Source organism: Rhinatrema bivittatum, chromosome 3, assembly GCF_901001135.1.
Source record: "Rhinatrema bivittatum chromosome 3, aRhiBiv1.1, whole genome shotgun sequence".
In the NCBI taxonomy this organism is placed as follows: domain Eukaryota; kingdom Metazoa; phylum Chordata; class Amphibia; order Gymnophiona; family Rhinatrematidae; genus Rhinatrema; species Rhinatrema bivittatum.
The window spans coordinates 504,500,664-504,508,642 of NC_042617.1; positions in this window are offsets into that span (position 1 = coordinate 504,500,664).

Sequence of the window (7,979 nt, forward strand, 5' to 3'; positions counted from 1 at the left end):
AGGAGAAAGTAAGTTATTTAGGTCACATTTTTCACATCTGCAAACAGAGCAAAAAATTAAATAAATTTCTAAGGGACCTTGATTGGTAGTATCTTATTAGAACTCATGGTAATCCTTTCTAGTTGGTCTGGTTTACCCTAAGCAACACAATTCTACAAAGGGAGCCAAACTAAACTACACATCTCATATATACATAAAGACATACAGTAGTCAGGATGAAATAAAGTACTTCATACTTTAAAGGAACACGTGAGCAAGCAAAAGCACTACAAATGGATTCCAAGTGTGGAAGTAAAAGTTAGATTCTACAGCTAACTGATGTTGCTTGCAGGACAGCTGAGGAAAAGGTTGAGATTTGGTAGGACTTTCTAAATGTTTTCATCAGGTACTAGAAGCTCTTAACAGCTGAAGGATGGCCAAGAAACAATGTATCAAAGTTGTTGCCACTGTTCCTACTTCTGCCACTATCCAAATGGACAGATGGCAGAACTGAGAGAGGAGGTGACAAGGCTAAGAAGCTGCTGGGAGAATGAGGACTCCATCAATAAAATGCTTATTGAGGCAACAAAGATAATAAAGTTAAGCAGAGGGGAAGATGTAACTGAGACAAAAAAATTCTTTAGCTGGACTTAGATTACTACAGCCACTAGACCCTGCATCCTGACTCCAATTTCCTTCAAGCTGAAGAATTGTTAGGCAGTGAAGTGGAGGAAAGGAAAACATCCCAAGAAGCAAAGGATCGGAAACTTGTAAACCCAAAGCTCCAAGCTCAACAACCACTGCACTTAGGAGGTGGAGGGTAATTTGGTAGGTGACTCACTTCTGAGGAGCAGGGAGACTCCATTTGCCACCCACATATGTTGTCCTGGGAAGTGTGCTGTCTGCCAGGGGCCAAGATCCAAGACATTTTGGAGAGATTGCCAAGCATCATCAAGTCTACTACTAGCCAATACAGTTCATCCATGTTGGCATAAAAGATATTGCGAGCTACCATATACAACATACCAAAAGTGACTTAATGGATCGGGAAGAGAGGGTAAAACAGATAAGTGCACAGGTGCTATTCTTCTCAGTCCTCCCAGTCAAGCCTAAAGGCCCAGGCAGTGACAGTCATGTTCTGCAGATGAATGAATATTTAGGGTGTTTGGAGAGCCACAGCACCAACAGGCCCTAGGGACAGCAAAAACTTAAATATTTTGCTGTCCATCCCTGTCCATTTTCTTGGGTTTCAAATACCTAATATGCTCATGGAGCTTTTTCTCCTCCCCTCAGTTTTAAATATAGATAGTGTAAGACTAAAATGTCTACTTTTAGGTGGTAAGACAAGCTGACCCACTTCTCATTGGGTTAAAAACATTTTTTGGGAGTTTACCCCCATCTTTAGAAATAAAATAAAGAAATTTTTTTTTGGGGGGGGGGGGGGGACTTCTCCCACCCAATTTCTCTTCTCATTATTAGTCTTAGCACTAATGTGGTGCTGAGCTGCACTGCCATCACCCTGGTAAATGGAAAGTATGAAAATAGCATGAACAGCTGCTGCCTAGACCAATGTTTCTCACAGGACAAGCAGGATGGTAGTCCTCACAAATGGGTGACATCGAGGATGGAGCCCTGTACGGAAAACTTTTCTGTCAAAGTTTCAACAAGCTTTGACTGACACTGGCACACTGGGTGCACTGAGCATGCCCAGCCTGCAATTATCCCTGTGAGCCACAGGTGTCTCCCTCAGTCTTCTTTTTTCCGCTCTGCAGTCAGCATAGCGGTTGGAGCTCTGTGAGGATTTTTTAACTAATTACCTCATGGAAACACTTAACTTTTCACTTCAAAAAACACTTTTCCCTGCACAGGTCTCCCTCCGCGTACGTTTTTACGACGCTCGGTGAGTACTAATTCTTATTTTTCGGTCGGTTTCTGTCACTATCTTAAGGCTGTTAACTGACTGAAGCCTTCCCTTCCCCCATTTTTCAGTTAGCTTTAAACAGCTTGCGAGTATCTCTGTGACACTCTGCTTGCTTATGCTAGTGGGGTAGGGATTTTTTCCTGAACTTTAGGACCTCTGTAGCTTCAAGTCCTTCGTTCCCTGGTACCCTCACGCAGTCGATACCCTATCGCTACACCGGGACCCTCCTAAACCGCCCTGGGCTTTTATATGTCATCAGCGCCCCTCCCCCCACGGTGCCCTGATGCCTTTATCCATGTTTTTTGCTTTTCAGTGCTACCAGGCTTTTTCCTCCTACGCACTGTTTTTTTCCTTGGGCTTCCTCGGTGCCGTCCCTACCCGGATGCATGCCATTGACGCACACGCTGTTAGTCACTGCCATGCATACTCGGGTCGCCGCCACCGCTGCCCGAGACACTTTTTAACGATCCCAGGGTCACTTCATCGATGCCACCCCCCCTTTTGGGGATGCCATCGATGCCCCATCCTCCCCACCGATGTCCAGCCCTTTTCCATCGGTGGGCATCGGTGCCACATCGATTTGTCGGTGGGCATCGATGCCGGATGGTCCCCATCGGTGGACATCGGTGCCGGATGGTCCCCATCGATGGACATCGGTGCCGGATGGCTTGTCCGTCGATGGCATTGGTGCCGGATGGCCGTCCGTCGATGGCATCGGTGCCAGGTCCTTTTGCATCGATGGACACCGATGCCCAGGTGTTTCATCCATGGGCATCTATGTTAGAATGCATCCATCGAGGGCAGTCGATGCCAGGCTGCTCCCATCGGTGAAATTCGATGCCCAGGTGGGTCCCATCAGTGGGTATCCATGCCGGCTCGATTCCGTGGATGGGCGTTGATGCCAATGCCAGCCTTATGGCTGGCATCGATGCCCATGCCGATTCCAGGACTGGCGTTGATGCCGGGATGGAATTCATCGACTGGGAGATCCATGCCATCGATTCCATACGTGTCCATATCAATGCCACTGACACACGTGTCTGGGGCACCGATGCCATGTACACTTGGAAATCTGAGTCTGTCCAAATCGATACCGTCAACGTCTGTGGCCCTATAGTTGATGCCCGTGGCCATGCCACAAACGGCATAAATGCCCGCCTCCATGCATCGATGCCCTCGACACCTCCGTTTTCCTTCGGTGTCCTTGACGCCCTATTGATTCGACTTCGACTCAGTCGATGCCGGTATCTTTTTCAATAATGGCAATGTTTTTCGATTATTCGATTCCACATCATTTCAAAGATACCTATGCCACTGCTGTCAGTGCCCGTCACTGTCATCATTCTCCTGGCCAGTCATCGACGATTTTTCATACCCATTTTGATGATATCCTCGAAGCCCCTTAGGTTGCCTTCAATATCGTCAATACTGACATAGCACCGCCACATAATACCCTCGCCTCCTCACATTGCTCCACGCTTTGGGTTCTTTTTTAAGCCCCGTATTAGCTTAAGACACTCCATTGTGTCAGGAGCAGAGCAGGCGTGCTGACAGTTCGTCATCGATCGCCTTCCAGGACGACGAGGGCTTCCATCTCGGCGCTGGGGAAAGACCGGGCCAAGCACCGTGGCACCCATCATCGCCGACATCGTGATCGTCCGCCGCTGACGCCATCCAGCACATCGGTGCCATCCTTCTCCAGGCTGGACAACGCTCGGGCAGAGCGACATCACCACTGCCATCAGCACTGTTCCTACAGTTTTGGCAGTCCTTGGTGATCCAGAACTTCCGGATCCAGGTCCGACAGCTTCTGCATTGGCGTCACGACACATCGAGCCGCTGTGACGAGGGAAGGGAACATGAGTTCCGTTAGGGCTCCTCTGTTCCTGGCGTGCCCCACCGTCAAGTGGTGTGGGACTATGGCCATCTGTTACACTTAGCAGTCTAAACGCCACTCACGCCTGGCCTGTCTCCTCTGTACCTGTGCCACCATACCGGGTTTCAGAGCGAGATGGACGTTTACGTCCCCGGCCTTACCCTCGAGGACTCCGGAGACCGTCGGAGTCAACAATCTTCACCGGCTCGTCTTGCGGCGATCCACGTCGGATGGTAAGTACCCGCTTCGGCGGCATTCCCATAGAGTTGTGTTCTCCCAATCGGACCGTGGTTCGAAAAGTTCTGGGTCATGTGCCTTTTAGAACTGTATTAGTGTCACATATCGCTATGTTAGCTATGTTAGCCACAATATCAGGAGAACCCCTCTATCTTCTTGGGATTGCAGCAGGGCTTCTTCTCTTGTCAGTAACAAGTCCCTGTGCCGACCAATGCTCTGACTCTTGGTTCCCTCCCAACCAAGGTCCAGCTGCATTGGCTGATCTGCTAAACATGAGATACAGCAACCATTGCCCCATGTACAAGTCCACCTTGAGGCCTGGCCACAGGTCTCAGTGTCTCCTTGTACAGCATACAGAAATGCAGATACCACTTACCGCTCACACACCTGCAGGAGCCTACATGATATCCTCCATTGGGACACCTCCTGGTCTCCCATCTGGTCAGATATCAGAGCGGCCACCCCACCTTGTACCAAAGTCCCGGTACACTCCCCCAGGCGCTACGAAGTGCAGAGGGGAGAAGGGAGGGGGGTTGGGGAGTTTTAATTGCACTATTCTTTCTTTTAACAGAAAATAGTTACTCTCCGCACATCCTGGACCTAAGAAAATCCAACTTTCTTTAGACGTCACAGGTACAATGGTATCTTTGGTTACCATCACTCCATACTGCAGTAAGTACATTATTTTAATGTTTCTATGTGCTTTATGGTGAGTCAACATTACAACCCCAAGCTCTGCTGCTGGCACCAGCTTCGGTAAGTGAACTGTCTCTTGCATCACTGTTGGTGAATGCTGTTTTCTCTGCGGAGTGTAACATCATTCACTTTCCTTGCATAGACTATTGCTAACCACTTTCAGTACATGCAAGGAGCTCTCACTTTTTTCAGGACTCACTATACATTTACTAACTGGGATTACTGTCACTGCCATAAATCCCTTCTGTAACACTTCTGGACACCACAGTCTTAAGACCCTCTTGTCCAGCATGCGCACAGACATTCTGATACATTGTTATATGTCCCTGCGCATATTTTCCATAACCTCAGCCTTTCAACTTTTCATGGTTGGGCTATGGGGTTTCTTCCCACTATGCATTTTTCTCATAATTCAAAACTGCTATGGGTTATATTCAGTGACATTCTATACTCAATGGACCTAAGTGGTTTCATTGCTTTCGTCCCTGATTCTTATCCCAGTTCGAACTAGGACCTAGTCTCCTTCGACTCATGCTCGCAATTCCTTAGGGTTATAAAGTTTCTCCTGAAAGCTGTCAACCCATTATGCATCTATTGCACTCCAGCATAGTTTCTCATAAACTTCCTGGACGTTGCACCCATGAGTTATGCCCTTATGCCTTCCAATACTGCTTTTGCAACAATTCTTTGTGCATACAGACAGACAGCATAGGGACAATGTGCTTTCCAACTCATAAGCACGCATTACCTCTTAGCTGCTCTGCTAGACAGCTGCGCAGCTCTACCCTTGGCCCTTGTTCACTTCATGCGTCCTTGGGCCACATATCTAAGAGATTTAATGAACGCTCTATCAGACCTTCTCCACGTAGGTTCTATCCTCTCGAATGGTCTCAATTACATGTGTACAGGGCAAATCTTTTAACGCTGAGTTTAACTAAACTTTCCTCGGCGTCTGCATCATTCCATACGATGCACAGGTTCTGCTCCCTCCACATGTTTCCTATGCGTTCCCTTAGATGCCTTTTCTTCCATCAAAGGCCTCTTCAATATATCTCTTCTGCTGCCTCTCGTAGCCAGCATTCTTCTAATGTTGAACTGGGATGGGGTTCAGTATTCTTTTCCCCACTCCCTGACTGAGATCAGTATGCTTTCCCATACTTCTCAATCCATCATATCAGTAACCTTTTATTCTCTCACCAGTCAGTCCCAAATCATAGACTTACTGATGTTCTTAGGTTCTGGTAGCGTCACAAAACCTTCTAAACATAAATCTTGCCGTTTAATATGGCAGGCTTTACCTCCTGACGCTAAAAAAAAAAAAAAAAAAGAGGTATTACCCCTTTTACTTTTCCACCATTTTTTCTTACTCCCTCGGATTCTGTTCTCCAGACATCCTCCACATAGATACACCTTTCTCTTAGGAGGTGTATCGTTTTGGGAGTTGGGTTCCCGTTTTCGGTAATCCTCTCTGAGTCGGCTTACCATGGATTATCCACTGATCAAGCCGCCTCTATTTCTCTAATCACGGAATGAACATATATATTCTCCTTATAAGTCTCATACATTCTACGTTTGAGCCTTTCCATTCCTCTCTTCCACAGTTTGGCAAGGGTCTTTCCCTCTTAATGTCATTCCTGCCAGCAGGGTCCGTGAGTTATGCACTCTTTCCATACTCACCTGACTCCGTTCCTCTGCCACTGAGTAGTTCTACGCATTCAACTTTCTATCCTTTTCAGGTAGATGTTGTATCTCCTTTCCTCAGGAAATACTCTATTAATTTTTCCTAACCTCTCTCTCTCGCCCTAGGGAGAGACTGGGTTTTCCACATTCCTGGACAGTAATGCTGCGCTTACATTCTATCTACATTGCACTGCATTCCATGTGAATTCCACTTGACTCTTTCCTTCATGCAAGGGTCAAGCTGCTACTTCCAGTGGCCACACAGACCTAATCCTTCTGATTAAGTGGTCTATATTTCCTTTCCTACCAACAAGCAGACATTTCACTACAACACTGTGGGTATCCACATACTGTTGTGTCCGTCTTAGCCTTAACAGCTTCCCTTTGGTTACTGCTGCTTGTACTTTTTTATCAGGTTGCAGCCTGGAGTCCTCTCCATACCTTCGCAGCCTATTATTGCTTACATTTGACTAGCCGGCATGCTCCATGTTTGGCCAGTCCGCCTACTCTTACTTTTTTCAATTCACTACCCAACATCCTTCCACGAACCCATTATGGTGTTGCGGATGCCCTCCGTTCCCATTTCCACCTCGGTCGTTACGCCTTTGCGCATCTGCGGTGTATCTGGTGCATTCCTGGGCATCCTCAGCTCGGTACTCACCCATTTGTGAGGACTACCATCCTGCTTGTCCTGTGAGAAAGCAAATGTTGCTTACCTGATGTAACAGGTGTTCTCACAGGACAGCAGGATGTTAGTCCTCACGAAACCCGCCCGCCACCCCGCGGAGTTGGGTCTGTATACTTTTATTTTAGTTTCGCTTGCGCTTTTTAGCTATAAGATGAGACTGAGGGAGACACCTGTGGCTCACAGGGATAATTGCAGGCTGGGCATGCTCAGTGCACCCAGTGTGCTAGTGTCAGTCAAAGCTTGTTGAAACTTTGACAGAAAAGTTTTCCGTACAGGGCTCCATCCTCGATGTCACCCATTTGTGAGGACTAACATCCTGCTGTCCTGTGAGAACACCTGTTACATCAGGTAAGCAACATTTGCTTTCCCAATCCTTTCCTGGAGGCACACCTAGCCAGTTGGGTTTTCAGGATATCCATAACGAATATGCATGAGATAGATTTGTATGGATATTACCCTGGGTCTCCATCTCATGCATATTCATTTTGGAAATCCTGAAAACCCAACTGGCTAGGTGTGCCTCCAGGAGAGGAGTTGGGAAACTGACAATCATAAAAAGGAGATCTTTAAAACAGGTATGGCTATAATGAAAGGTATCTTAATGGCGTGAAACAAAGTTTCAAGATGCCAGCCAGTTTTAATACCATTATGCAATCCATGGAAGTCTATTGAAGCATATAAGCAACGCTATATTTAAATAGATGATTTATTGTGGCTCCATCTACAGCCCCCTTACGCAGACCAACGAAACATGATCCGTGTTGGGGTTGATCTAAACTGAAGATGGACTGACTCGAGACTTAAGAAAAGTCAATTTTTATTTGCAAAAAAAAATACAAAATATTCTTTAGCCTGGTTTAGTAATGACCTATGATTAAATATAAGCAAAGAAGGCACAGATT